This window comes from Tupaia chinensis, unplaced genomic scaffold (assembly GCF_000334495.1).
Source record: "Tupaia chinensis unplaced genomic scaffold, TupChi_1.0 Scaffold000552_1, whole genome shotgun sequence".
NCBI classification, from domain to species: Eukaryota; Metazoa; Chordata; class Mammalia; order Scandentia; family Tupaiidae; genus Tupaia; species Tupaia belangeri.
This window is the reverse complement of record NW_006160064.1, coordinates 295,863-303,918: the sequence shown is the minus strand read 5'-3', so window position 1 is coordinate 303,918 and position 8,056 is coordinate 295,863. Positions and strand designations below refer to the sequence as shown.

Here is an 8,056-nt window from a genome sequence, read left to right as displayed (position 1 = left end):
TGGGAAAGGATTATTATTATTATTATTATTTTTGCTATAGGGCATGTGTGCTTGCCAGAAAGAGAGCGACAGAAAAAGCAAGAAATCACCCCCAAGGGAAGATGGCCATGCCAAAATCCCTTCTCTTTCATTCTCCTCTTAGGATCTAGGGCACACATGCACACACACACGTACCCAGAATGAGTTTAAGCCACCGGGTCCGGGACTCGAACCGTGGTTGACTACATGGGAGTTCAGCAACATAGCCATTATGCTAACTGCTGATCCCATTGAAACCAATGCTTACCCACTTTCTGCTGTCTCATTCAGGAATAGAACTTCAGTCTCCATCCTCAACCATTCAGGACAGAATTCAGACTTTTCCATGGAGTTGTTCCTTTCACAGACTCCATTCAGGTGAGTCTGAGATTACCCAGTAGAAATTGAAGGAAGGGTTCAGAGAGGATGGTAGCTACAAAGTTTGCCTGAGATCACCAGAGAACAGTCCAGCTCAGACCTAAGAGTTTACTGTGCTTGTTGTGTCTTGGTTGAATAATTAACATAGAAATAATTTATTGATGAAGATGTGTATAGCATTCTCAACTGGACTGGTCTGAGGTGTACTTCATGTTGGTTAAATTCTCTATATAAAGCAAATAAAGTATAGTGATTGAATTATAAAAAGTAAAATAAATTTTAAAAAGAAATAATTTATTTCAAATACTAAAAAGGGGCAAATGTCAGACTCAGACAGGAATAATTTTTTTTTGAGAGTTTTTTTTTGGGAGAGATTTTTCGCTCGCCAGAGAGACAGAGAGAGACATAGAGACAGAAAGTGAGAAATCACCCCCCAGGAGGGATGGTCACACCGCAATCCCTTCTCTACTCTCCTCTTGGGATCTTGGTCATGCATGCACATGTGCCCGGCGTGAGTTTTAAGCCACTGGGTCCGGGTCGCAAACAGCGGTAGACTACATGGGAGTCCAGCGACATAGCCATTATGCTAACTGCTGGTTCCCAGTTAGTACCTAATTCTTAACCTATGTATCAAAAATTGAAAAAGCCAAGTATAGTGTTTTTTTTTTCAATTATTCCAGTGACATTCCATCTTCAAATTTATAGTCAAATTTTCCTTAAAAGATATCAAGAACCACTGTCTTCAAATGTTCAAAGCTGTTACGTACATCCAACCAGATCACAATTTAGTATCAGACACACTGCATACTTCAAATTTCCAAACTTTCACAGCACATTAACAAAATTATTAGGAAAACTGGACTACCACAGCCAAAGACGTTACAGAGTGCACACAATTCTGACATGGAGAGCAACAATCAAAGAGTGGTTTTCTTTAGGAAACAATACTACTAAAAAACATAATAGAAGTAATTAAAAATATTCAAGACACATTAATGCATGATCATGACTCCAAACTGCCACTTAGTATGCTTTGTATTTAGGATATAAAAACTAGCCACCTGCCCCCACCTATGGAATGTTAAGCTGACACACAAGAGAGTCAAAACCTCCTATAAGTCAATATCCCACTATTTTCTGGTTGTGCCAAAATATAAACAACCAAGAAATTATTTCATCTCTTAAAAAAGGCATTTACACCTAAAAAATGGGATGAGATGGGATTCTCTGCTTAAAAATGTTTCTAGAGCTACTAAGACACTTGCATTTATAGAATAGTTGGTAAAAATATTCCTCTGGATTGTACAAGAAGGGAGACAGGGACCATTGATAAGACATGGTATATGACATTACTCAGACTTGACTTCTTTCTCGCCTGCTTCATCAGAGGTGAATCTCCTCATTTTTAGTTTCTCCATTTTCTGCAGGTAAATCTTTAGTGTCTCAGTTGGCCACTTCATCCTGTTTCTCCTTTGCTCCCCTTTTCCCTTTCATTTGCTCTCTTTAGTCTGAAGATTTCTCCCTCCCTGCCACCTTTTTTGGCTTCCTCTCCACTTTTGCAGGAGCAGGTTTAGCCAGCAACCTCGTTGATCTCCTCTTGGACTCTTCATTGGCTGCCCCCTCGGCTGAGCTGACCTTCCTTCTTGGGCATCTTGGCTGTGGACAGGGTGTGTGCTGGGTGCCTGAGAGGCCATGGCACACCTAGAGCCTTTACTGAGTTGAGCGGATAAACCCTACTGCTCCTCCCACTGCCTGAGCTGCTGGGACTCCTCACTGATTTATTTTAATTTGACTAGAGAGAGAGAGAGAGACGGGGGGGGACACGATGGGACAGTGAGAAAGCAAGCCACTAGGTCTGGGACTTGAACCGTGCTTGGCCATGTGGGAGTGTCCAGTGCCTTAACCACCATGCAACCTGCTGGTTCCCACCACCATTTAGTTTTTGTTTGTTTGTTTTTTGAAGAGGTTTTTGCTATAGGGCTCGTGTGCTCACCAGGCAGACAGAGACAGAGAGACAGAAAGTGAGAAATTCCCCCCCAGGGGGGATGGCCATGCCACAATCCTTTCTCCTCCATTCTCCTCTCAGGTCTTTGGCACGTACGCAAATGCGCTGGGCATGAGTTTAATCCACCGGGTTTGGGACGTGAACCGCGGTCGACTACATGGGAGTCCAGGGACATAGCTATTACGCTAACTGCTGGTTCCCACCACCATTCAGTTTTTAACAGGTTTTTCTATGTCCATTCACTTGTTATTTAGAAGCTATTTACTTAGATGGAATCTAAAATCACCTAAAGACTTCTGAGGAGATCCAGTAGTCCCCTGGATAAAAGACTTGAAGCCATAACAGAGATTCTCTTTTGTTGCTTCAGTAACTGTAATTGGAGTTGGTTTGATTATGGGGTAGGATTAATATCCCTGATGTTTTGTTGACCTTGATGTGTAAATATGTGAACAAGATTTATAAGAGGATTCATTCATTCATCAATGCTCTCATGAGATAAAAGTTCTGGTTTAAAGGGCAAAAGAAGGGCCACCTGATGGCATGGTGGTTAAGGCAGCTGGATTTCACATGGCCAACCAGGGCACTCACTTGAGAAACATACCAGGTGCTTGTGTGTGTGTGTGTGTGTGCCCAAAATCTTAAAAAGAAGGAGAAATGGAGAAGGGTTTGTGGCATGGCCATTCCCTATTAAGGGTGCTTTCTTACTTTCCTTCTCTCTATCTCTCATGGTGAACCCACACACTATCTGGCAAAATTAAAAATGAAGCAGAAAAATAAATAAATAAAAGGCAAAAGAATGCCTGTGCAGGAAGCTTGCTTTTTTGTTAAAATCCAGTCTGTGGGATGGGTGTCTTCTCTGTAAACTTTCTTGGGGATTACAAGATTTTAAGTTTGGGGGAAAATGGAATTAAAAGTAGAGATTTATTTTAGTGTAAAAAATATTTAAACTCCATATAGAGTATTTTCTTTTAAAAAATTATTGAACTTTATTATTATTTTTCAATTTCTTTATTTTAATTTCATCAGAGAGGGACAGAAAGATGGAAAGTGAGAAAGCAAGCCACCAGGTCCAGGACTCAAACTGTGGTTGGCCCTGTGGGAGTCCAGTTCCCTTAACCACTATACCACCAGCCAGCTCCCTTTACACAGAGTATTTTCTTTTTTTTTAAAAAAAATATTTATTTATTTTTATTTGACCAAAGAGGGACAGAGTGAGAGAGCAAGTCGCCAGGTCTGAGACTCGAACTACAGTCGGCCACGTGGGAGTCCAGCACCCTTAACTACCATGCCACCTGCAGGCCCTGGCACAGAGTATTTTTATAATGTACTTTTCTGTGAACCTTTTCTATTTTTTTGAGAGGTTTTCACTATAGGGTGTGTGCACACGCCAGACAGAGACAGAGAGACAAGAAGCGAGAAATCACCCCCCAGGGGGGATGGCCAGGCTGCAATCCCTTTTCCTCCATTCTCCTCTAGGGATCTTGGGCATGCACTCACACGCGCCCAACGTGAGATTTGTAAGCCACCGGGTCCAGGACTTGAACTGCAGTCGACTACGTGGGAGTCCAGCGACATAGCCATTATGCCAACTGCTGGTCCCTTGCTTCTGTGAACTTTTTTAAGACCCCCCCCCATCGTATCATTTAGTTCTTTTCTTTTTCCCTTTCTTGCTGTAAAGTGCTTGTGCTCACCAGAGGGAAGGGGCAGTGAGAAAGCACCTCTGGAGGAATGACCTACCACAATCCCTTCTCTGTTTTCTCTGGATTTGGGGCACACGATGCATAGACACCCAATGTGTTGAAATTTCAAGTAGCCAGGTCCATGATTCAAACCATGCAGTTGGCCATGTGGGATCAAACTGTTGTACCACGCCATTGACTGGCCCTTGTTTAGCTAATTTGTTGTTCTGTTTTTCAATACTCCTTGATTGGATTATTTGCCAAGGTATAGCAAGCTTCCAAAGACCATAATCATGCTATTGTTTTTTACCTTTTCTGAATTTCCTCCTATCCAAAACATCCCTCCTCTTCTGCCATTACCCCAGTCCTGTTATAGAGCTATACCTCTAAATGTAAACTTCAACCTTACTTTGAGTATTTACTGCTCTCCTTTGATTATAAAAACCCTTGAAGGACAACCCAGAGAAAGGAAAGAATTTAAAATTAAACAAATAAATAAATAAATAAAAATAAAACAAAAACAAAATAAAAATAAAAATAAAACAAAACAAAAAACGTCACAGTGTAGATGGTGCTTCAGTGGACTTGTCTGCTCTGTTGACCAGCCTCGCCTCACAGATACCATCTCCAGAGACCTCTGCCAAAGTCTTGGCACTCACTTACTATAATAGGCTGCTACACTGGGGCCAGGAAGTGACATAGTGGTTACATCACTGGACTCCTACATAGTTGACCATAGTTCAAGTCTCAGACCCTGTGGCTTGAAGTGCATGCATGCATGCCCAAGATCCCAGGAGATCTTTCCCTTTCACTGTCTCAGTCTCTCTCTCTCTTTCCAGTAAGCATACACTGACTAACAGACACTTCCCAAATGAAATTGTTGATCAGTTTCAGTAGGGAAATGTTATTTTAAAACTGAAATAATTGTTTCTTATAAATAAGCAGCTGTGTTTCACTTTGGATAGTAGCTTCTCTATAAACAGGCTTTTTAGAGTGTAATCAGAGATAACAAAAGAGAAAATCTGTTCATTTGTACACCATCTGCTACAGGAATTAAAGTTTCTAAAAATGCAAACAATTCTCTCTTTTGCATCTCTTTAAGTTTCCTCTCCAATTTTTTTAAGAGAGATTTTTGCTATAGGGCACATGCACTTGCCAGACAGACAGACAGAAAGCAAGAAATCACCCCCCTAGGGGCGGATGGTGACAGTACAGTCCCTTCTCCACTCTCCTGTTGGGATTTTTGAGTATACATGCACACACGCCCAGCATGAGTTTTAAGCTGCCAGGTCAGGGACTCAAATCTCAGTTGACTACATGGGAGTCCAGTGATGTAACCATTATGACATCTGTTGGTCCCACTCCATTCTTTTTATGTTTTTAAATTTTATTTCCAGTAGACACATGTGCTCACCAAAGAGAGAGAGAAAGATCACCCTTCCCATTGGGGCATGGTGATGCTAACGCTTTTGTCTCCATTTTTTCATTTTGTCAAGATTTGGGGGAACGCACATGTGACAGGCTGCCAAAGCCAGGACTTGAACCACTGTCAGCCATGTGGGATTCAGCTTGCTGAGTTGTTTGTTTGTTTGTTTGCTCTTAAGAGACAGGAGTGTGGGGGGAGAGAAAGAGACAGAGGGAAAGTAAGGAATCACACCCACCCCACTGAAGGGATAGCAGTATCTTAGTTCCTTCTCTCTCGAGATTTGGGGCATGAATACACATGTGCCTGGCATGATTTTTAAGCTGTAGGGTTTGAGACTCAAACTGTGCAGTTGGCCATGTGGGATCTAGTCACCTTACCCTCTTCTCCCCTGCTGACCCAGTATTCAGCTTTCTATGCACTGCACTTAACCGCCATGCTAAGGGGTCAGCCCTTCTTCCATTCTTAAAAATTGTAATTTCTCCTACAGTTGATGTCAAGAACATTCTTTGCCATATACAATTACTTGTCTTCTATTTAACTGTGATGTTTAGATATCCCTTGACAGTGACGAGAGAAAGCTTAGACTGTGAATTTAAGGTCTTTTTTTAGTAAGGGTTTGCTGGAGGGAAAAACATTAGGCTGAAAGTTATTTATCAAAATAAAACTAGATGTTTTCATAGCTGTGAAAAATATTTGGTTGGTGACTGAAAACTCATTTTGGTTTGATTATTTTATTTTGTTGGGTTTGGGTTTTTTTTTTTCCCCATAAACTTACAGAAATCTGTAAGGATAAGACTCATTTCCTAGGTGAAACTAAGGGAGGTCATAATCTTTAGGTTGCTCTATTTTCATTCCCTGGAAGTCAGCTCATTTCTAAGTTAAATTCCTATATTCTGGGGATAGCTTTCTTCTCATTCTAGACATAATGACTTGTCCTTAATGTGGATGAGGTAGAAGGTGGGTATATACTTGTGGAAATTAGATAAATTAATTTGCACTAGACTTATTAAATCCTTTCACCCCAATTGGCAGGAATATATGGTTTATAGGAAGCCTACCTACATGAGGCTCGATGGTTCATCCAAGATCTCGGAGAGGCGTGACATGGTGGCTGATTTTCAGAACAGGCTACATTAATGGGAATTACAGCAATTCTTTTTAAAATTTTCCTCCAGTGCTTGAAATAGTGAGTTTCAAGAAATGCCAATACATCTCAGATTGTTAAGCAATCATGATATAGTGTCTGCCATTTTAAGAGGTTGCTAAATGTGCTTTATAGTCATACAGGTATGTGTCTAAGAGAGGGAGATGGGAGAATAGAGAGAGAAAAAGTGAATATACCTGGTAATTTCTGTGTTTGTACCCATTTCTTGGGTAACAAACGAAATGATTTATGAACACCTTTAATTTTCTTCCTTGGCCTCAGTGAACTGAGGATAAAGTAGATCTTCATGTCTGTAAATAAAGACAGCTTTGACTTCCTGGCCTTTAATTGCACGATCTGTTAATAATTACCTTTGAATTCTTGGGAAGAAAATTAAGCATGTAGTCAAGTGTATTTAGGTTGCAATTTTTCTTTCTTTTTTTATTCCTTTTAAAATTTTTTAAAATAATTGTTTATTTAATTTGATTTATTCGTTCATTTATTTTAATTTGATGCTTCTGATATTTCATTGACTAGAACTTAGTTGCATGACTACACTTAGTTGCAACCGAGATCAGACAAGGTTGTCTTATTCTGAGAGGCCAGGTGTTCCCAGAGGCTCTGAATTGAGAAAGAATGGTTTCTGGAGAACAACTAACATTTCTGTAACCCCACTAAATAAAAAAGGGGGTTGAACACCAGCTATTTTTTCTTCTTTTAAAATTTGTTATAGGGCACACGTGCTCTAGGGAGACAGAGAAAGAAAGAGAGGGAAAGTCAGAAAGCAAGCAACCAGGTCCAGGACTCAAACTGCAGTTTACCATGTAAGAGCCCAGTACCCTTAACCACCATGCCACCTGCTGGCCCTGAATTTTAAATTTATTTCACTTCAGATTTATTTATTGAGTTAGTTTGATGTAAGGCACATGCACTTGCTAGAGACAGAAAGGAGAGTGAGAGTGAGAAATCACCCACCCTCCCCACCCCACCCCCTGTGGGATGGCCACCATGTGGTCCCTTCTCCATTCTCCTTTCAGGATTTTGCTCACACATGCAAACATGCCAGACACATATGCATGTCTCAAATCCTGACAGGATGGAGGAAAAGTGAAGAAACGCGGTGTGACCACACTCCATTGCTTTTTCCCTCTCTGTCTCTATTTCTGGCAAGTACAATACCCTCTGACAATTACAAAAGAGAGACTCTGTACATATTGTTAGATTGCTTTGTAAAGAAGTTCTATTCATTTGAGCTCCACCCAGAGCTATAGTGTATGTTGACTGGCGATGATTTGGGTTTCTGAATTGTAGGACTACAGCTGTTCTACTAGCTGACTCTCTTCCCAGAAATTCTATGAGATCCGGGACTTGGTAGTATTTACAGTAACCTTTTAGTGAAAAAAAAA

At 40.8% G+C, this 8,056-nt stretch overlaps 1 pseudogene; it reads right to left on the bottom strand.

The window, feature by feature from the left end:
* Positions 1-1,745: 1,745 nt before the first annotated feature.
* On the bottom strand, positions 1,746-6,612 carry LOC102470062 (non-histone chromosomal protein HMG-14 pseudogene; annotated as a pseudogene).
* Between the last annotated feature and the right edge of the window lie 1,444 nt (positions 6,613-8,056).